This window comes from Pseudophryne corroboree, chromosome 8, assembly GCF_028390025.1.
Source record: "Pseudophryne corroboree isolate aPseCor3 chromosome 8, aPseCor3.hap2, whole genome shotgun sequence".
Classification (NCBI taxonomy): Eukaryota; Metazoa; Chordata; class Amphibia; order Anura; family Myobatrachidae; genus Pseudophryne; species Pseudophryne corroboree.
This window is the reverse complement of record NC_086451.1, coordinates 413,686,522-413,708,797: the sequence shown is the minus strand read 5'-3', so window position 1 is coordinate 413,708,797 and position 22,276 is coordinate 413,686,522. Positions and strand designations below refer to the sequence as shown.

The 22,276-nt window shown below is 46.7% G+C and overlaps 1 protein-coding gene across 1 annotated transcript in view; it reads right to left on the bottom strand.

Moving 5' to 3' along the window:
* The window catches only part of LOC134949361 (E3 SUMO-protein ligase ZBED1-like), a 39,666-nt gene extending 18,338 nt beyond the window's left edge, over positions 1-21,328 (bottom strand). Inside the window, exons 1-2 of the mRNA XM_063937883.1 lie at positions 20,866-21,328; positions 6,463-6,554 (exon numbers count right to left, since the gene is read on the bottom strand). The gene's annotated coding sequence lies outside the window, so the exon portion shown is untranslated. The remainder of the gene's footprint in view (positions 1-6,462; positions 6,555-20,865) is intronic.
* Positions 21,329-22,276: the final 948 nt, after the last annotated feature.

Genomic DNA, 22,276 nt, shown 5'->3' with positions numbered 1-22,276 from the left:
GTACTCCCTTGACAAAAGTCTGGACCTCAGGAACTGAGGCCAATTCTTTTTGGAAGAATATTGACAGGGCCGAAATTTGAACCTTAATAGATCCCAATTTGAGACCCATAGACAATCCTGATTGCAGGAAATGTAGGAAACGACCCAGTTGAAATTCCTCCGTCTGAGCACTCCGATCCTCGCACCACGCAACATATTTCCGCCAAATGCGGTGATAATGCTTCGCGGTGACTTCCTTTCTTGCCTTAATCAAGGTAGGAATGACTTCTTCTGGAATGCCTTTTCCTTTTAGGATCTGGCGTTCAACCGCCATGCCGTCAAACGCAGCCGCGGTAAGTCTTGGAATAGACACGGTCCCTGCTGAAGCAGGTCCTGTCTTAGAGGTAGAGGCCACGGATCGTCCGTGACCATCTCTTGAAGTTCCGGGTACCAAGACCTTCTTGGCCAATCCGGAGCCACTAGTATCGTTCTTACTCCGCTTTGCCTTATGATTCTCAATACCTTTGGTATGAGAGGCAGAGGAGGAAACACATACACCGACTGGTACACCCAAGGTGTTACCAGCGCGTCCACAGCTATTGCCTGCGGATCTCTTGACCTGGCGCAATACCTGTCCAGTTTTTTGTTGAGGCGAGACGCCATCATGTCCACCATTGGTCTTTCCCAACGGTTTATTAGCATGTGGAAAACTTCTGGATGAAGTCCCCACTCTCCCGGGTGAAGATCGTGTCTGCTGAGGAAGTCTGCTTCCCAGTTGTCCACTCCCGGGATGAACACTGCTGACAGTGCTATCACGTGATTCTCCGCCCAGCGAAGGATCCTGGCAGCTTCTGCCATTGCACTCCTGCTTCTTGTGCCGCCCTGTCTGTTTACATGGGCGACTGCCGTGATGTTGTCCGACTGGATCAACACCGGTCTTCCTTGAAGCAGAGGTTCCGCCTGGCTTAGAGCATTGTAGATTGCTCTTAGTTCCAGAATGTTTATGTGAAGAGACTTTTCCAGGCTCGACCACACTCCCTGGAAGTTTCTTCCTTGTGTGACTGCTCCCCAGCCTCTCAGGCTGGCGTCCGTGGTCACCAGGATCCAATCCTGTATGCCGAATCTGCGGCCCTCCAATAGATGAGCCCTCTGCAACCACCACAGAAGAGATACCCTTGTCCTTGGAGACAGGGTTATCCGCAGGTGCATCTGAAGATGCGACCCTGACCATTTGTCCAACAGATCCCTTTGGAAAATTCTTGCATGGAATCTGCCGAATGGAATTGCTTCGTAAGAAGCCACCATTTTTCCCAGGACTCTTGTGCATTGATGTACAGACACCTTTCCTGGTTTTAGGAGATTCCTGACCAGGTCGGATAACTCCTTGGCTTTTTCCTCGGGAAGAAAAACCTTTTTCTGAACCGTGTCCAGAATCATCCCTAGGAACAGCAGACGAGTTGTCGGCATTAATTGGGATTTTGGAATATTCAGAATCCATCCGTGCTGCTTTAGCACCTCTTGAGATATTGCTAATCCCATCTCTAGCTGTTCTCTGGACCTTGCCCTTATTAGGAGATCGTCCAAGTATGGGATAATTAATACGCCTTTTCTTCGAAGAAGAATCATCATCTCGGCCATTACCTTTGTAAAGATCCGAGGTGCCGTGGACAAACCAAACGGCAGCGTCTGAAACTGATAGTGACAGTTTTGTACAACGAACCTGAGGTACCCCTGGTGTGAGGGGTAAATTGGAACGTGGAGATACGCATCCTTGATGTCCAAGGATACCATAAAGTCCCCTTCTTCCAGGTTCGCTATCACTGCTCTGAGTGACTCCATCTTGAACTTGAACTTCTTTATGTACAGGTTCAAGGACTTCAGATTTAGAATAGGCCTTACCGAGCCATCCGGCTTCGGTACCACAAATAGAGTGGAATAATACCCCTTCCCTTGTTGTAGAAGAGGTACCTTGACTATCACCTGCTGAGAGTACAGCTTGTGAATGGCTTCCAAAACCGTCTCCCTTTCGGAAGGGGACGTTGGTAAAGCAGACTTCAGGAAACGGCGAGGTGGATCTGTCTCTAATTCCAACCTGTACCCCTGAGATATTATCTGCAGGATCCAGGGATCTACCTGCGAGTGAGCCCACTGCGCGCTGTAATTTTTGAGACGACCTCCCACCGTCCCCGAGTCCTCTTGAGAAGCCCCAGCGTCATGCTGAGGCTTTTGTAGAAGCCGGGGAGGGCTTCTGTTCCTGGGAAGGAGCTGCCTGTTGCTGTTTCTTCCCTCGACCTCTGCCTCGTGGCAGATATGAATAGCCCTTTGCTCTCTTATTTTTAAAGGAACGAAAGGGCTGCGGTTGAAAAGTCGGTGCCTTTTTCTGTTGGGGAGTGACTTGAGGTAGAAAGGTGGATTTCCCGGCTGTAGCCGTGGCCACCAAATCTGATAGACCGACTCCAAATAACTCCTCCCCTTTATACGGCAAAACTTCCATATGCCGTTTTGAATCCGCATCGCCTGTCCACTGTCGCGTCCATAAAGCTCTTCTGGCCGAAATGGACATAGCACTTACCCGTGATGCCAGTGTGCAGATATCCCTCTGTGCATCACGCATATAAAGAAATGCATCCTTTATTTGTTCTAACGACAGTAAAATATTGTCCCTGTCCAGGGTATCAATATTTTCAATCAGGGACTCTGACCAAACTACCCCAGCACTGCACATCCAGGCAGACGCTATAGCTGGTCGTAGTATAACACCTGCATGTGTGTATATACTTTTTTGGATATTTTCCATCCTCCTATCTGATGGATCTTTAAGTGCGGCCGTCTCAGGAGAAGGTAACGCCACTTGTTTTGATAAGCGTGTTAGCGCCTTGTCCACCCTAGGAGGTGTTTCCCAGCGCTCCCTAACCTCTGGCGGGAAAGGGTATAATGCCAATAATTTCTTTGAAATTATCAGCTTTTTATCAGGGGCAACCCACGCTTCATCACACACGTCATTTAATTCTTCTGATTCAGGAAAAACTATAGGTAGTTTTTTTCACACCCCACATAATACCCTGTTTAGTGGTACCTGTAGTATCAGCTAAATGTAACGCCTCCTTCATTGCCAAAATCATATAACGTGTGGCCCTACTGGAAAATACGGTTGATTGGTCACCGTCACCACTGGAATCAGTGCCTGTGTCTGGGTCTGTGTCGACCGACTGAGGCAAAGGGCGTTTTACAGCCCCTGACGGTGTTTGAGGCGCCTGGACAGGCACTAATTGATTGTCCGGCCGCCTCATGTCGTCAAACGACTGCTTAAGCGAGTTGACGCTATCCCGTAATTCCACAAATAAAGGCATCCATTCTGGTGTCGACCCCCTAGGAGGTGACATCCCCATATTTGGCAATTGCTCCGCCTCCACACCAATATCGTCCTCATATATGTCGACACACACGTACCGACACACAGCAGACACACAGGGAATGCTCTAAACGAAGACCGGACCCACTAGCCCTTTGGGGAGACAGAGGGAGAGTCTGCCAGCACACACCAAAAAGCGCTATATATGACAGGGATAGCCTTATAATAAGTGCTCCCTTATAGCTGCTTTATATATATCAAGATATTGCCATTAAATTTGCCCCCCCTCTCTGTTTTACCCTGTTTCTGTAGTGCAGTGCAGGGGAGAGACCTGGGAGCCGTCCTGACCAGCGGAACTGTGAGAGGAAATGGCGCCGTGTGCTGAGGAGATAGGCCCCGCCCCTTTTTCGGCGGGCTCGTCTCCCGCTATTTTGTGAATACAGGCAGGGGTTAAATATCTCCATATAGCCTCTGGGGGCTATATGTGAGGTATTTTTAGCCTTTTAATAGGTTTTCATTTGCCTCCCAGGGCGCCCCCCCCCAGCGCCCTGCACCCTCAGTGACTGCGTGTGAAGTGTGCCGAGAGGAAAATGGCGCACAGCTGCAGTGCTGTGCGCTACCTTTAGAAGACTGCAGGAGTCTTCAGCCGCCGATTCTGGACCTCTTCTTACTTCAGCATCTGCAAGGGGGCCGGCGGCGCGGCTCCGGTGACCATCCAGGCTGTACCTGTGATCGTCCCTCTGGAGCTGATGTCCAGTAGCCAAGAAGCCAATCCATCCTGCACGCAGGTGAGTTCACTTCTTCTCCCCTCTGTCCCTCGTTGCAGTGATCCTGTTGCCAGCAGGAATCACTGTAAAATAAAAAACCTAAGCTAAACTTTCTCTAAGCAGCTCTTTATGAGAGCCACCTAGAATTGCACCCTTCTCGGTCGGGCACAAAAATCTAACTGGAGTCTGGAGGAGGGTCATAGGGGGAGGAGCCAGTGCACACCACCTGATCTGGAAAAGCTTTACTTTTTGTGCCCTGTCTCCTGCGGAGCCGCTATTCCCCATGGTCCTTTCAGGAACCCCAGCATCCACTAGGACGATAGAGAAAAAAGAGATAAGAGCGGCTGAAGTAGAAACTGAAAAACTAGTAGCAAAGGAAAGCAAAGCGAATCCCCCAAAATTATTTAAATACATCAATAGCAAGAGATTAAAGAAGGAGAGTATAGGCCCTTTAAAAGACAAGTTGGGAGTCTTAATCAAAAATGATAATGACATAGCGGACACACTAAATGAGTTTTTTTCAACAGTATTTACAAGAGAGGACCCAATTCAGGGACTAACGCACAATCTCAATAATGAGAATATCCCACTGATAGGTACTTATTTAAGTGAGGAGGTAGTCTGTGACAGGTCACAGTCACCAGGTCCCGATGGAATTCACCCAAGGGTTCTAATGGAGCTTCACTCTGAACTTGCAAAACTGCTATTTTTGATCTTTAAAGATTCAGTTATATCAGGTATGGTTCCCAAAGACTGGTGTATAGCGGAAGTAGTGCCTATATTCAAAAAGGGAAGTAAAGCTGAACCGGGTAATTATAGACCAGTTAGTCTTACATCTATAGTGGGGAAAGTATTGGAAGGTATTCTAAAGGGGGGTACTCACGGAGCGATCGCTGCTTAAAATCTAAGCAATCTGACTAGATTGCTTAGATTTTAAGCAGTGATCACTCCGTGTGTATCCCTCACAGCGATAGCGCTATCGCTGGTGCTAGATTGGCCAATCTAGCGGGTCGCTCACTTCACCCACTGGGTGAAATGAGCGCCCCCCCCAGGGACCGCTGTTGTTCAATATTTTCATTAACGACCTAACAGAAGGTCTAGAGAGCATGGTGTCAATTTCTGCAAACGATACCAAATTGTGTAAGGCTATAAATATGGAGGAGGATGCCGAGTCTCTTCAGAACGACTTAGTTAAATTAGAAGCATGGCCAGCTAAATGGAGAATGCGCTTCGATACAGACAAGTGTAAGGTAATGCACTGGTAGCAAGAACAAAAAAAAAAACAAAAAACAAAAAAAAACAAAACACACCTACATACTGAATGGGGTAAAATTAGGGGATTCTGAACTGGAAAAGGACTTAGGTGTTCTCATAGATAGCAAACTAAGCAGCAGTACCCAAAGTAGGATTGCAGTAAAGAAGGCTAATAAGATATTAGCATGCATAAAACGGGGCATTGATGCAAGGGACGAGAGGGTTATACTCCCGTTATATAAATCACTAGTAAGGCCACACCTTGAATACTGTGTACAATTCTGGGCACCATATTACAAAAAGGATATCCTGGAGCTAGAAAAGGTTCAGAAGTGGGCGACAAAACTACTTAAGGGCATGGAGAGGATGGAATACGAGGAAATGCTTGCAAGACTAGGCATGTTTACACTGGAAAAGAGGAGACTAAGAGGGGACATGATCAACATCTACAAATATATAAGGGGACATTACACAGAGCTTGCGTGGAACCTGTTTTTGGTTAGATCAACACACAGGACTCGTGGACACTCGCTTAGGTTAGAGGAGAGGATATTCCGCACAATACGGCGTGAAGGCTTTTTCACGGTAAGGAAAATACGTGTTTGGAATTCCCTGACTGAGGGAGTTGTAATGGCGGACTCAGTCAACACCTTTAAGAATGGGTTAGATAAATTCCTAATGGATAAGTATTTCCAGGGTTATGGGGCATAATCACGCACTATAGAAACTATAAAAAGAGGGATAAAATGCAACGGCTGACATAAACATCGGTCAAAATTTTAGACCAAATAATCCTGCATAGGAGACCACAAATAGGTTTAACGTGCTGGCTACCATGTATTGTGCCACTGGCCTGCCAGCCCAACTCTGGAAGACATGTGGGTTTATAGGATATGGATGGATGTCTGATCTAGCCTCTTCCTGCTGCCGGGAGTCACGTGCACGCTCCCCCTCCCTGGCTCAGACTGGGCATGCAGCGTACAGTGGGTCAGCATGAATATGTTATGCTGGTGTTTTACTTCTGGTCTCACTCTACGCTCTGATCCTTACCTGCCATTTCTGCTGTATCCCCCCCTTAATGGCTTAAAAACTGCTATGGCACACTTTTACCTCCTATTTTCTCAAGACGTCACGTGAGGCTGATTGAAGTCACCACGTTGAGCACCCGCCAGCCTCCTTTTCAAGGCTCATCTTCATTGTACCTGAAAGAACAACACATTCAGACAGGTACAGAGGTACTACATATACAAAAAATACAGACAAAATGCATGGGGATAAATACCTATTAACCTGAACAGCACTACATGTTTATTATATTGCTAGAGACAATAAGAATACCAGGTTTTCAGCAGCAAATTGAAATGTTCTATCATTGCTTAGTTTATTCAAACAAATAGATCAGTGGTTCTCAGTCTCAACGCTCAAGTACCACCAACAGGTCATGTTTTCAGGATTATTGTCTGTAGGAGCAGAGTGGATAATTACTAACCAAGCAAAAATATATTAACTCACCTGTATACGATTAGAGAAACCCACAAAACATGACCTGTTGGACGCACTTGAGAACCACTGATTTAGATAAACATTTGGGAACTTTAGTTTGATGTATGTTATATTAACACACACACACACCTATTTACCATGCTCATTATAGTTCTCCATTATTGATACCTGGGAGTCACTGGGCTCCATCACATCATAAAAAAGCAGGTTGCCATCCCTGAGCATGTGGACATTGCTGTCTAATGGCCATATTAGTGTGTGTAGTGTCAATATTCAACTAGAATTCATTTCTGTACAAGGGCATCAGCTGCGTATTGCACGTGTGATTTTTCTTAACTCTCTCATGCAGCAAAATTGGCCACAGATCTTGTCATAACATAGAAAGATCACTACTGTGTGGTCTAATGTGAATAAAAACCAATATGGTGTGGTATAATTTCAATAAGGGGCAATTCAGTGTGATGTAATGTGTATAAGGGGCACTACTGCGAGAAGTAACGTACATAAGGTAAAGTGGTACTGCTGTGTGATGTAACGTGAATAATGGACACTACCGCATGATATAATGTGAATAAAGTTGCACTACTGTGTGGTGTACTTTGAATTGGGGGATACTGTTGTGTGGCCATGCCCCTTCCCAGCAAGACCACACCGCCTTTGTGCGCACTGTTCCTATTTAAAATGTAGGGTGTAGGAGCACCAAAATGAGGACTGCAATGGGTGAGGGGTGATTGTGCTGGGAGAGGGGTGCTGGGTCAGAGGTGGAAATAGCGGCAGTGCTAGGGGGCACCAGCCAAAATCTTGCCTAGTGCATCATACTGGTTAGGGGCGGCTCTGTCTGGGCACATGTGGTCAGCATTTAGTGCAGTGTCTCACTTCACCGGAACTATTGCTGGGTGTACCAATTTCCTAGACTAGGTGGAGATATCAAAGAGCATTCCTTGTAGTTTGGATATTACTTCTAACAGGACTTATGCTACACTATAAAGGTCAATGACTTCAAATAGGTTTGCAGCAGTATTCTGTGATTGTCTTATTTATACTGTACCATCAGTAGGATACACAATTGCATTCAAAACAGATTTGCAAGCAGCAGACATGCCTGTATAAATAACTAGACAACTACACTTAAATTGAATGGGATTAGGTAAAAACCGGAACAGTTCAGACCCCGGAACGCTGGACCGGACCAGCTTCCAGCAGCATTCTGGAGCTTGTAGTGCTCGTCCCTGTCCAGGGGGTGTCCTGGCTGGGAGGAGCTGTCACCAGGCAGATGGGGAAGGAGAGATTACAACCTCCCTGTATGGGCCAGAGATGGGGTAATAGCTGTAACAGTCCAGACCATACAGGGCAACTGTAATCTCTCCCTCACCACCTCCCTGGCGATAGCTGTCACAGGCACCCTCCCCGACATGACACCACCCGGATGAGGACAAGCACTACAACCTCCAGAATGACAGTTTGCTACAGGGAGCAGGTCCTATCTGGCGATCTGTGGTCCGGACCATTCCGGTTTTTACCCAATAGCAAAATGAATGACGAGGCTGAAGTTAGCTTCTTCTTCGGCCAGCTTCTTATTCACTTCTTATTCGGCTCCAGCTTCTTATTCAGAAAATATTATATTAAAATAAATTAAATAAGGATAGATCACTAAGTTAACATTTATTAAACTTCAAATAGTGTCCCTTACACCAATTTACATTACATTTTGCATTAAACAAAAATGATTTAGGCATTAAAATGGTGGTAAAGCGGGCAAAGGCACCAGATTTCATCATTTTGAATAAGAAGCTGTAGTTGTGCAAGGGTTAAACAGCGTTGGTCAACAGATTTGACACTTGAAACCCACACAGGGTGGTCACTTACATATCACCCTCTTGCAAGTTGCCTTGACCAACAAGCATTTGGGCATAAAAACAGGGTGGTAAAGCGGGCACAGGCACCAGATTTTGTCATTCTGAATAAGAAGCATGGATATTAAGCGCATGCTGGCACCTGTAGTCTGCCAGTAAAGTCAAAAATTTTAAAATAATGAAAGTAGACTGACACTGGAAGTTTTGGTACTTAAATAAAAATAATAAATAACAAAAAACTTCATACCAACCCCTTGGATTGGATCCTCTTGGGTCAAGTAGTAATCCACTGGTCTTGGTGAAATAAAAAAAAAATAATGATAACTTTTGAGCCCCATGGACATGCCCCAATTCCCATTGAAGTCAGTGGGAACATCTCTCTCAGCTAATCATCACTTACCCATTGACTTCAATGGGAATGTGACTCTGTAATTTTGGTTTAATCACTGTACAATGCATGTCTGTGGGGCCTGGTATTTCGCTTTTTTTATTTTACCAAGACCAATGGATTACTACATAGACCCAAGAGGATGCAATCCAAGAGGTTGGTGAGTACAGGCAGTGTTGGACTGGAGCATAAAGGGCCCACCAGTAGATGCCGTTATGGGGCATGTGTTTAGGAAGTAGTCAGTCTCCAGATGGGGTGTGGGCAGCTGCCATAAACATTTTGATAACAATTAGAGAGTATATAGTATAGTAAAGCATGCCCTCCAATTTCCACCAGGTACAAAATGCTCTGGTCCTGGACTTCTGACTTAGGCCCTCATTCCGAGTTGATTGCTCGTTGTCGTTTTTCGCAGCGTAGCGATCAGGCTAAAAATTGTCTGTTCTGCGCATGCGTATGGGCCGCAGTGCGCACGCGCTAAGTACTTTCACACAAAACTTTGCAATTTTACACATGGCCGAACTACTGTTTTATATCGCTCGAGTGATCGGTGAGTGATTGACAGGAAAGGGGCATTTCTGGGTGGTAACTGACCGTTTTCCGGGAGTGTGCTAAAAAACGCAGGCGTGTCAGCAGAAAACGCAGGCGTGCCTGTAGAAACGGGGGAGTGGCTGGCCGAACGAAGGGCGTTTGTGACGTCAAAACAGGAACTGAACGGTCTGCAGTGATCGCAAGGTAGGAGTAAGTTTCGAGCTACTCTGAAACAGCATGAAAATATTTAATAGCACTCCCAGAGGGTAGCGGCTTAGCGTTTGCACTGCTGCTAAAAGCAGCTAGCGAGCAACTCGGAATGAGGGCCTTAATTTATTATTGCAGCCACCTCAGTTTAAACACATTTTCCATCAATTAACTAGTTTAATACAGGCAACTGCAATCATAAATTAGGTGGGAAATTCAGGAGCAGAGCATTTTGTACTTGGGAAGAGTTATGTTGGAGGGTCTGGTAAAGTATAGTAAATACTGCTTGTGTATGTATGATAATGTACCAGATGAATAAAAGCAATGCACTGTACAAAATACACCATAGTCCTGTGCAGCATATGTATAATTCAAGTGCACAGTCTGGATCCTGATCCCTAGAAGAGGAGAAGGGCCCCCAGCAAGTGGGGCCCATATGGGTTTTCCCTTTACCCCTGTGGGCCAGTTCGACCCCGAGTACAGGCCCGGCGCTACTTGCTCAGCTAAGGGATGCAAAGCAAGAAGGTGCCAGGCTGGAGAGGCACTTCCCCATGTCTGCATCCCTGATACTGCGCCTGTCCCCTCCCACAGCTGCCGGCAGCTAAAGCAACCCCTCTCCCATTCCCTTTTACAGCGGCATTGTGCAGGGCCTGAAGAGGGGGCAGAGCTACACCGGAATGAGGGGATGGAGCTATATGGAATGGTGGGGGCAGAGCTACACAGAACCATGCTGCTGTACAGAGGGAGAAGAAACAGTATCGGCCAGCCAGATTTAGGTAACGAGGGAAAGAGAGTGAGAGAGAATGTAAGAGTGCGTGTGTGTATTTTGTGTATAAGTGGAACTTCTGTAGGCATTACATATAAAGGGGCACTACTACTGTGGGCATTATGTGTACTATTGTGGACATTATGTACAAGGGGTGCTACTACTACAGGCATTATGTGTATACGCTACATACTGGGTGCATTATGTTTAAGCAGCACTACTGTGGGCTTTGTGTGTATAAGCGGCACTACTAGTGGGGACATTATGTGTATAAGCTGCACTACTACTGGGAGCAGTATGTGTATAACGTTATACTGTGAGCATTATGGGGGCACTACAACTGTGGGTATTATGTGTATAAGCAGCACTAATATGTGCAGTGTAAGATTGGTGAAGGGGTGTGGCCACATAATAGTACCACTTCACATTACACTGCATAGTTGTGTCCATTATTCACATTACGCCACACAGTAGTACCCCTTATACATGTTACTCCACATAGTAGTACCCCTTATATACATTATGCAGCCCCTATTACACTTTAATTTACCCAGTAGTACCAATGATACACGTTATGTCACACAGTAGAGACCCTTATACACATTGTCTCACAGTAGTGCCCCTTATACACATTTTGCCACACAGCAGCGCCCCTTATACACATTATACCACACAGTGGAGCCCCTTTATGCATGTTATGTCACACAGTAGAGCCGCTTATACACATTACACCACACAGTATAGCGCATTATACTAGAGATGAGCGGGTTCGATTCCTTGAGAACCGATCCCCACCAGACTTCACTACCTGAGCCAGGATCCGAGCCCGGCTCAGCTTTTCCCGCCAGACTCAGAAACCAGAACGAGGAAAAACGTCATCATCCCGCTGTCGGATTCTCACGGGTTTTGTATTCCATATAAGGAGCTACGCGTCGCCGTTTTTTTCACTCCGGAATTGGAGAGTGTAGCGAGAGGACGTGTCTCCATCCTCAGTGTCCGTGAGGGAGGGAAAGTGGGGTGGCGATTCCAGTGCTGTCTTGTGCTGCTCAGTCCAGTGTAGTTTCTTATGCTGCATCAGTCTAGTCACAGTTGTGGTGTCCTCTGCTGCCATATGTACAGTGTAGCTGTATAAGTCCAGTGCAGTGGTGCTGTGTTGTCCTGCATCAGTACAGTGGTAGTGTCTTGTGCTGCATCAGTCCAGTCACAGTGGTTGTGTCCACTGCTGCCATATGTCCAGTGCTGCTGTACAAGTCCAGTCCAGTGGTGCTGTGTTGTCCTGCATCAGTACAGTGGTGGTGTCCCTGTGCTGCCGTATAAGCCATGGGGTACTGCCGTACAAGTCCAGTACAGTAGTGCAGCTGTATAAGTTCAGGGGTACTGCCGTATAAGTCTTGGGGTACTGCCGTATAAGTCCAGTACATTGGTGCAGCTGTGTAAGTCCAGTGGTACTGCCGTATAAATCCAGTGGTACTGCCGTATAAATCCAGTCCAGTGGTACTGCCGTATAAGTCCAGTGATACTGCCGTATAAATCCAGTCCAGTGGTACTGCTGTATAAATCCAGTGATACTGGAATATAAGTCCAGTGGTACCGCCGTATAAATCCAGTGGTACCGCCGTATAAGTCCAGTCCAGTGATACTGCCGTATAAGTCCAATGATACTGCCGTATAAATCCAGTCCAGTGGTACTGCCATATAATTCCAGTGATACTGCCGTATAAGTCCAGTGATACTGCCATATAAGTCCAGTGGTACCGCCGTATAAATCCAGTGGTACCGCCGTATAAATCCAGTGGTACCGCCGTATAAATCCAGTGGTACCGCCGTATAAATCCAGTGGTACCGCCGTATAAATCCAGTGGTACCGCCGTATAAATCCAGTCCAGTGATACTGCCGTATAAGTCCAATGATACTGCCGTATAAATCCAGTCCAGTGGTACTGCCATATAATTCCAGTGATACTGCCATATAAGTCCAGTGGTACTGCCGTATAAATCCAGTGATACTGGAATATAAGTCCAGTGGTACTGCCGTATATGTCAAGTGGTACCGCCGTATAAGTCCAGTGGTACCGCCGTATAAGTCCAGTCCAGTGATACTGCCGTAAAAGTCCAATGATACTGCCGTATAAATCCAGTCCAGTGGTACTGCCGTATAAGTCCAATGATACTGCCGTATAAATCCAGTCCAGTGGTACTGCTGTATAAGTCCAGTGGTCCTGCCATATAATTCCAGTGATACTGCCCTATAAATCCAGTCCAGTGGTACTGCCATATAAATCCAGCCCAGTGGTACTGCCATATAAATCCAGTGATACTGCCATATATGTCCAGTGGTACTGTGCTGTGCTGTATATTTATTCCAAATAAAGGGGTTAGTAATATTTCATCCAAATAATTTTTACAGGGTTTTCCCTGTGTGGTGTAGGGGTACGCTCTCCTGTGCCACATATTGTGTTATATAACGCCAGAAAAATAATGGAGAACAAAAATTTGGAGGATAAAATAGGGAAAGCTCAAGAACCACTTCCTCCTAGTGCTGAAGTTGCTGCCACTAGTCATGACATAGATGATGAAATGCCATCAACGTCGTCTGCAAGGCAGATGCCCAATGTGATAGTAGTGGGCATGTAAAATCCAAAAAGCCAAAGTTCAGTAAAAAGACCCCAAAAAAAAAAATGTAAATGGCCTGAGGAGAAACGTAACTTGCCAATATGCCATTTACGACACGGAGTGGCAGGGAACGGCTAAGGCCCTGGCCTATGTTTCATGACTAGTGGTTCAGCTTCACACAACGATGGAAGCCCTCATTCTCCCGCTAGAAAAATGATGAGTTAAGCTGGCAAAAGCACAGCAAAGAACTGTGCGTTCTAAGATGGTATCACAAATCCCCAAGGAGGGTCCAAGTGTGTCGGCACTGGACCGGAAGAGGTGGCTCCTTCCACCAATTGCATGCCCTCTGCAAGTGCTGGAAGGAGGACCCACAGTCCAGTTTCTGATATTCAAATTAAAGATGTCACTGTTGAAGTACACCAAGATGAGGATATGGGTGTTGCTGGAGCTGAGGAGAAAGTGGACGAGGAGGATTCTGATGGTGATGTGTTTTTTTTAAATCAGGCACCAGGGGAGACAGTTGTTGTCTGTGGGATGAATAAGCCCATTGTCATGCCTAGGCAAACTACCAAAAGAGCCACCTCTTTGGTGTGGAATTATTTCTCCACAATTCCGGACAACAGGTGTCAAGCTGTGTTGTTACCTTTGTCAATCCGTAATAAGTACGTGTAAGGACGTTAACCAACTAGGAACATCCTTCCTTATACGTCAACTGCTGCGCATTCATCAGAAGTCATTGTCAAGTTCAGACACTTTGGGTAAGAGCATAAGCAGTCCACTGACACCTAAATCCCTTCTTCCTCTTGTACCCAACCTCCTGCAAGCCACACCACCAACTCCCTCAATGTCAACTTCCTCCTCAGTCAAGAACGTCAGTAGTCCTGCAGGCCATGTCACTGGCAAGACTGAGGAGTCCTCTCCTAACCTGGATTTCTCCGGAGCAGAGCCGGCCCTAGGCATAGGCAAACTAGGCAATTGCCTAGGGCATCTGGTATGCCTAGGGGCACAAGCAGCTTCTGCTGATTAAAATGATATGCAGCATGCCTATATTCTGTGTGTAGCATTTCGTATGCAGATACAGCCACAGTCGCAACAGTATATAGGCATGCCAGATATCATTTTAATCAGCAGAAGCTGCTTGTGCATCCTAGCCACATAGCAATGCAAATAAGATGCACTTTCATAAAAAATAGGCACCCGACATTGGCAGAGTTGCCAGTTGACTCATGCCAGGAATTATGTGTGTCATTATGTGTATAAGGGCATTAATAACGTGTAACATATGTGTAAGGGGCACTATGTGTATAAGGGCACAAATAATGTGCGGCATATGTGTAAGGGACATTATGTGTGTCATGTGTATAAGGGCATTAACAATGTGCGGCATATGTGTAAGGGAAATTATGTGTATAAGAGCATTAATAAGGGTTGGCATAACATGTAAGGTGCATTATGTTTATAAGGACATTAATAATGTGTGTAATATGTGTAAGGAGCATTACTGTGTGGTATTATGTGTATAAATGTATTACCAATGTGTGTCATTATATGTATAAGGTGCTCTACTGTGTGGCGTAACGTATAGACAGGGCACTACTGTGTGGTCTAATGTGAATAAAGAGCAATATGGTGTGGTGTAATGTGAATAAGGAACAAATATGGTGTGGTGTAATGAGAATAAAGAGCAATATTGTGTGTTGTAATGTGAATAAGTATGATGTTATGTGAATGAGGGGCACTACTGTGAGGAGTAATGTATATAAGGTAATGTGGTACTACTGTGTGATGTAACGTGAATAAGGGACACTATCGCATGATAAATTGTGAATAAAATTGCACTACTGTGAGGCATAATTTGAATTGGGGGTACTATTGTGTGGCCATGCCCCTTGTCAGAAAAAACACATACCTTTTTGGGCTGTGCACCAAATGTGCACGCTGTTTTTATTTAAATTACAGGGGGTAGGGAAAAAAAAAAAAAAAAAAAAAGGACTGCTATGGGTGGTGGGTGATGGTGCTGGGAAAGGGTTGCAGGGTCAGAGGCGGAACTAGCGGTGGTGCTAGGGGGCACCAGCCAAAATCTTGCCTAGGGCATCATATTGGCTAGGGCCGGCTCTGCTCCGGAGGATCCTTGAGTGGTACACCTACTGCTACCACTGCTGTTGTTGCTGCTGGGAGTCGATAGTCATCCCAGAGGGGAAGTCGGAAGACCACTTGTACTACTTCCAGTAAACAATTGACTGTCCAACAGTCCTTTGCAAGGAAGATGAAATATGACAACAATCATCATGTTGCAAAGCAGATAACTGAGGCCTTGACAGCTATGTTGGTGTTCGACGTGCGTCCGGTATCCGCCATTAGTTCAGAGGGACTTAGAGAATTGATGGAGGTAGGGTGTCCCCGGTACCAAATCCCATCTAGATTCCACTTCATTAGGCAGGCGATACCGAGAATGTACAGAGACGTCAGAAAAAGTGTCCTCAGTGTCCTAAAAAATGCAGTTGTACCCACTGTCCACTTAACCCGGACATGTGGACAAGTGGAACAGGGCAGACTAAGGACTATATGACTGTGACAGCCCACTGGGTAGATGAATTGCCTCCCGCAGCAACAACAGCAGCGGCACCAGTAGCAGCATCTTGCAAACGCCAACTCGTTCCTAGGCAGGCTACGCTGTGTATCACCGGTTTCCGTAAAAGGCACACAGCTGACAATCTCTTACGGAAACTGAGGGACATCATCGCACAATGGCTTACCCCACTTACACTCTCCTGGGGATTTGTGATATCGGACAACACCATCAATATTGTGCATGCATTACATGTGGGCAAATTCCAGCACGTCCCATGTTTTGCACATACAATTAATTTGGTGGTGCAGAATTTTTTGAAAAATCACAGGGGCGTGCAAGAGATGCTGTCAGTGGCCTGAAAAGTGCGGGCCACTTTCGACATTCAGACACTGCGTGCCGAAGAGTGGAGCACCAGCAAACACTCCTGAACACGCCCTGCCATAACCTGAAGCAAGAGGTGGTAACGAGGTGGAATTCAACCCTCTATATGCTTCAGAGGATGGAGGAGCAGCAAAATGGCATTCAAGCCTATACATCCAACTACAATATAGGCAAAGGAGGGGGAATGCACATGACTCAAGCGCAGGGGAGAATGATTTCTGTCTTGTACAAGGTTCTCCAACCCTTCGAACTTGCCACACGTGAAGTCAGTTCAGACACTGCCAGCTTGAGTCAGGTCATACCCCTCATCAGGCTTTTGCAGAAGCAGCTGGAGAAATTGAAGAAGGAGCTAATACGGAGCAATTCCGCTAAGTATGTGGGACTTGTGGATGGAGCCCTTCATTCGCTTTGCCAGGATTCTAGGGTGGTCAATCTGTTGAAATCAGAGCACTACATTTTGGCCACCGTGCTCTAACCTAGGTTTAAAGCCTACGTTGTCTCTCTCTTTCCGGCAGACACAAGTCTGCAGAGGTTCAAAGACCTGCTGGTGAGAAAATTGTCAACTCAAGCGGAACGTGACCAGTCAACAGCTCCTCCTTCATTTTCTCCCGCAACTGGGGCTGCGAGGAAAAGGATAAGATTTCCTAGCTCACCCGCTGGCTGTGATGCAGGGCAGTCAGGAGCGAGTGCTGACATCTGGTCCGGACTGAAGGACCTGCCAATGATTACTGACATGTCTACTGTCACTGCATATGATTATGTCACCATTGAAAGAATGGTGGACGATTATATGAGTGACAGCATCCAAGTAGGCATGTCAGACAGTCTGTATGTATACTGGCAAGAAAATGAGCTAATTTGGATGCCCTTGCACAAAATGGCTTTATTTTACCTAAGTTGCGCCCCCCCTCCAGTGTGTACTCCCAAAGAGTGTTTAGTGCAGCCGGTAACCTTGTCAGCGATCGACGTAGGAGGTTACTTCCACAAAATGTGGAGAAGATGATGTTCACCAAAATGAATTATAAATTCCTCCGGGAAGACCTTGACCAGCAATTGCCTCCAGAAAGTACACAGGGACCTGTGATGGTGGATTCCAGTGGGGACGAATTAATACTCTGTGAGGAGGAGGATGTACACACTGAAAGGGGTGAGGAATAGGAGGATGAGGTCGACATTTTGCCTCTGTAGGGCCAGTTTGTGCAAGGAGAGATTGATTGCTTCTTTTTTGGTGGGGGCCCAAACAAACCAATCGTTTCAGCCACAGTCGTGTGGCAGACCCTGTCGCTGAAATGATTGGTTTGTTAAAGTGTGCATGTCCTGTTTATACAATATACGGGTGGGTGGGAGTGCCCAAGAACAATTCCATCTTGCACTTTTTTTCTTCTTTGCAACATGTGCTGTTTGGGGACTATTTTTTAAATCTGACATCCTGTCTGACACTGCAGTGCCACTCCTTGATGGGCCAGGTGTTTGTGCCGCACACTTGTGTCGCTTAGCTTAGTCATACCGCCACCTTGGTGCAACCTTTTGGCCTAAAAACAATATTGTGAGGTGTGAGGTGTTCAGAATAGACTGGAAATTAGTGGAAATTAATGTTATTGAGGTTAATAATACCGTAGGATCAAAATTACCCCCAAATTCTGTGATTTTAGCTGTTTTTATGTTTTTTACAAAAATCATCCAGATCCAAAACCAAAACCCGAATGGGTGGTTTTGGAAAAACCAATCCAGATCCAACAGACGAGCGGGGATCCAGAACCAAAACACGAAAAGTGCCCGCCGCACATCTCTACATTATACACATTATGCTGCATTAGAACCTCTTATACACAGTAGAGCCTCTTGAACACATTATGCCACAGTGAAGCCCTTCCTACTCATTCCTCCTGATCATCATCATTCCTCCTCCTCCATGTTATTTCTCCTCATCATCACCATCATTCCTCCTCATTATCATTCCTACTTATTCCTCCTTCAGATTCCTCCACCCTCCATCCCCCAGGAGCTGCTGTGCTAATTAACTTTGTTGTTGTACCCAGCCACGGTCTGACATCTCATCCTTCGTACTGCAGAACGGGGGAGGCGGAGCTCACTCAGCTCTGCCGGGACGGTGCACTTCACAGAGAAAGAGATAGGCACTTGCGGCTGAAAAGCATATTAGTAATATACATCTCAGCAGGCACTTGGGAGATTGCAGCAGCTACTTCCGCCCAGAGGACATCTACGGTTCTCTGCGGCGGCACCGCCCTAGTTACGGTTCTGGACTGCATTAATTAATGGGCACCCAATATAATACTTTAATTGTTGCTGGGCGGCGTCATCAAAACGGGGGGGTGGCGTGATTGTGGCGGCTGTCACACGCAGCCGCCGCAATTAGAAAATTGGCAGCGGGCTTCCTGCGGGCGCAGCTAAGCTGCACTCACGGGAGGCTACCCTAATTTCGGCTATCAAGCAGAAATTGCTGTGCGATCGCAATTTCTGCTTGATAAAGGGAGGGAGCGCCAGTCAGCATGCTGGGTGGCCTTGGTCTGCGGTGGGCGGCCCCCAGCATGCAAACTCATGGATTGCAAATTCTGCTACTTAGCAGAATTTGCAATCCAACCTAAATCAGGCCCATAGTTTGGGTTTTCGTGCTCTATGATGGATTTGACAGGATTAGCTGCTATACGGAACACAACTAAATTCAGTGCTTCTGAGGGCGACAAGCACAATAACTAATGGGCCCCCAAATCAATTGAATCTCTGTCAGGCACCCATTAATTATCACTATGCTCCAAAAAAATTAATTTCCCCCAATGTGTGTTCATTTTCCTGTGCGGGCCAATGTGTTTTTTCCCCGTCTGGTTTGAATGTACCGCGAATGTGTTCCGTTCATATAGAGCCGCAGTACAGATTCAGACTTATTTGAAATGTGTTGGGTGTTCCTGGGTGGTTACATGAACTTAAATAATCAGACACAGATGCAACATAGTGTGGGCATAATATTTGAGTGACACGTGCGTGCTGCTGATAGTGGCTACATAAAGAGACTGAATTGCTCACAATGGAGTCCATACTAAGATGTATGATCCGCACCTAGCATAGGGCATGTGAAAGTTACAACGGTGCGACCTCTGCGTTTGCAGTCATACTGTGTGCATCAGTAATGTCAGCAGACACTGACAGTGGCCGTCATCAGTTGGCTATTAGGTTTATCGACATGTGTGGTTTGATCGGTTACAAAACGAGCAGAAACTCACCCAAACCCCCAACACCGGCTGTTTGTGAATGTAGGGGGTCAATCTGACCTGTTCGCTTGCTGCTGTTTGTCGCAGCCGAGTGAACGGGTCTCTACTGTGCATGCGCCGGCACAGGCTAGACGGCCGAGGGCCATAGCAGGGCTGCGATCGCCTCTGCCTGATTGACAGGCAGAGTCAGTCGCTGGGCAGGAGGGGGTGGAACGGCGGCGTTTGGCCGCCGTTTCATGGGAGTGGTCCGGCCAATGCAGGCGTGGCCTGGACCGAACTGGGGACGGGCCGCGATGAGTAGCTCCCGGCCAGCACGCTAAAGCTGCACTGGCCGGGAGCTACTCTTGAAGTGCAAAGGCATCACCGCTGTGCGATGCCTTTGCACTTCTGCAGAGGGGAGGGGGGGGGGGACCCGGCACGGACATGCAGGGCGGACTAGCCCTGTGCTGGGCGTCCCCCCGCATGTTAGTGTGAATGATCATAGCTGCGCTAAATTTAGCACAGCTACGATCAACTCGGAATGACCTCCTAAGTCAAAACTGTCAGTTTTGAAGACAAACACTGTTTAACCCTTGCAGAACTACAGCTTCTTATTCAAAATGAAGAAATCTGGTGTATGTGCCGGCTTCAACGCTCATTTTCTTGCCCAAATGCTTGTTGGTCAAGGCAAATATCAAGTGGGATATATGTATGTGACCACCCTTTGTGGGTTTCAAGTGTCAAATCTGTTGACCAACGCTGTTTAACCCTTGCAGAACTACAGCTTCTTATTCAAAATGATGAAATCTGGTGTCTGAGATGCTTTACCACCATTTTCATGCCCAAATACTTGTTTGTCAAGGCAACTTGCAAGTGCGTGATATGTAAGTGACCACCCTGTGTGGGTTTCAAGTGTCAAATCTGTGGACCAACGATGTTTAACCTTTGCACAACTACAGCTTCTTATTCAAAATGATGAAATCTGGTGCCTTTGCCCGCTTTACTACCATTTTCATGCCTAAATCATTTTTGTTTAATGCAAAATGTAATGTAAATTGGTGTAAGGGACACTATTTGAAGTTTATGCAATGTTATCTTAGTGATCTATCCTTATTTAATTTATTTTAATATAATATTTTCTGAATAAGAAGCTGGAGCCGAATAAGAAGTGAATAAGAAGCTGGCCGAATAAGAAGCTAACTTCAGCCTCGTAATTGAATCGCTGAAATGAGACATGCACTGCTGGAAAAAAAACCTTCCTAATTAATTAATCTATTTATAAACACCAATATTGAGTAATGCACATGGAAACACAGGACTCATCAATGTCTTGTCTAACCCATGCTGCAATGCTATCTGGTTTAGAGCCCATGCCATATAACGTGAGCATGCTGAGTACACAAGTGCTGCCAATAACTACAATGTTCTATCAGATGGATATAGATAAGACTGTGCAATTACTACATGTAAGCATGAGGGAACTGATGCCCCTTTACCAGAAACGGGATCCACAGGTCACGTACACCACCAACCCTCGGTTTCACAGCTTTAGACGTGTCTGCCTGCCCGCTAGTCTTCCAGCCCGGTTAGGGGTTTTAAATCGGTCACATGACGTGTGGCTCAGCTGACAAGAGCTGTGGGCGGAAGTGATGTGCGTGCGTGATCACATGCCCACTGTGTGGGCGGAAGTAGCGCTGCGGGTCTGTGTCAGCGGCTCATCGAGATATCTTCCCCCTCCTCCCCGAGGCCGAGCTGTCAGCAGAAGGCAGAGACCACCCCGCAGACCCCGTCTCCGGGATTGACCCTCGTTATAGCCCCATCATCACCCCTGGTACCCGGTGACCGTTGCGGCCTGCGATCCTCGCCATGGACAACACCGGGAAGGAGAAGGAGGCGATGCAGCTCCTGGCTGAGGCCGACAAGAAAGTCAAATCCTCCCATTCCTTCTTCTCCGGGCTCTTCGGGTGAGCGGGGGATACAGCATACAGAGGTGCCGGGGGAGGGGGGTAGCTGGGGTTATAGTGCCCAGGATGGGGCTAGTGTGGGGGAGGGGGTGCCAGTATATGAGATAATTGCCATCTCCCCATTTCTAGGGTCAGCCCCGGTGCTAGCAGTGTGCCTTTAGCTGTACTCGACTCCTACTGATCAGCTGCAGAGCACAGTGCATACGTGTGGTCACTATTCCCCCATTCTCTGGCCTGTACAAGTTATTATCTATGGGAGACAGTTACTTGCTGTAAAATGCATAATTAACACCGTGGCAATGCTCAGTAATGGGGTTACGATGCAGGTAAATGCGCACTTACCAACCATATGCAACCTGGTGCACGTCAGGGGTCCGCGTGTGTGGCCACACATTACCATTAATCGTAGTAATGAGCCATCACATCACGTTACATGTAATCAAAGTAGAAACCCGGGTCGGCTTATGTCTGAAAGGATCTACCGCGTTGTCAGTCCTGGGCCCTTCAGTTGACCAGGGTTAATCCCAGGACTTGCAACTCTGGTCAATGCCCCAGCTCTTGTCTGAAAGGCATAATCATTGGCTGGAGTCATTATCTCCAAGCACCTACTGAAGGCTGGAAAACACGGGTCACTGGAAGACTGGGGTCCTGTGAGAAGGGTGACGGCCTGGGAATAACCCGGGCCGTCACCCATGTGTGACAGGAGTAACCTGGCTTCAACCCATGCTCTGTGTCCCGAGTCAGAGCCAGGCTGAAGCCGGGGTATTGGCGTCACCAAAAAAATCTAATAATAGAGCAGGAAGGAGCTGGGGGCCGCAGGTGAATGTCTGGAAGGCTGCCTGTTGCCAAATACTAGTGTAGACCATACCAGGCATGTCGTATTTAGATGAGTTACATGGTAGCGTAATGGTGTTAGTATTATTGCCTCACAGCACTGAGGTCT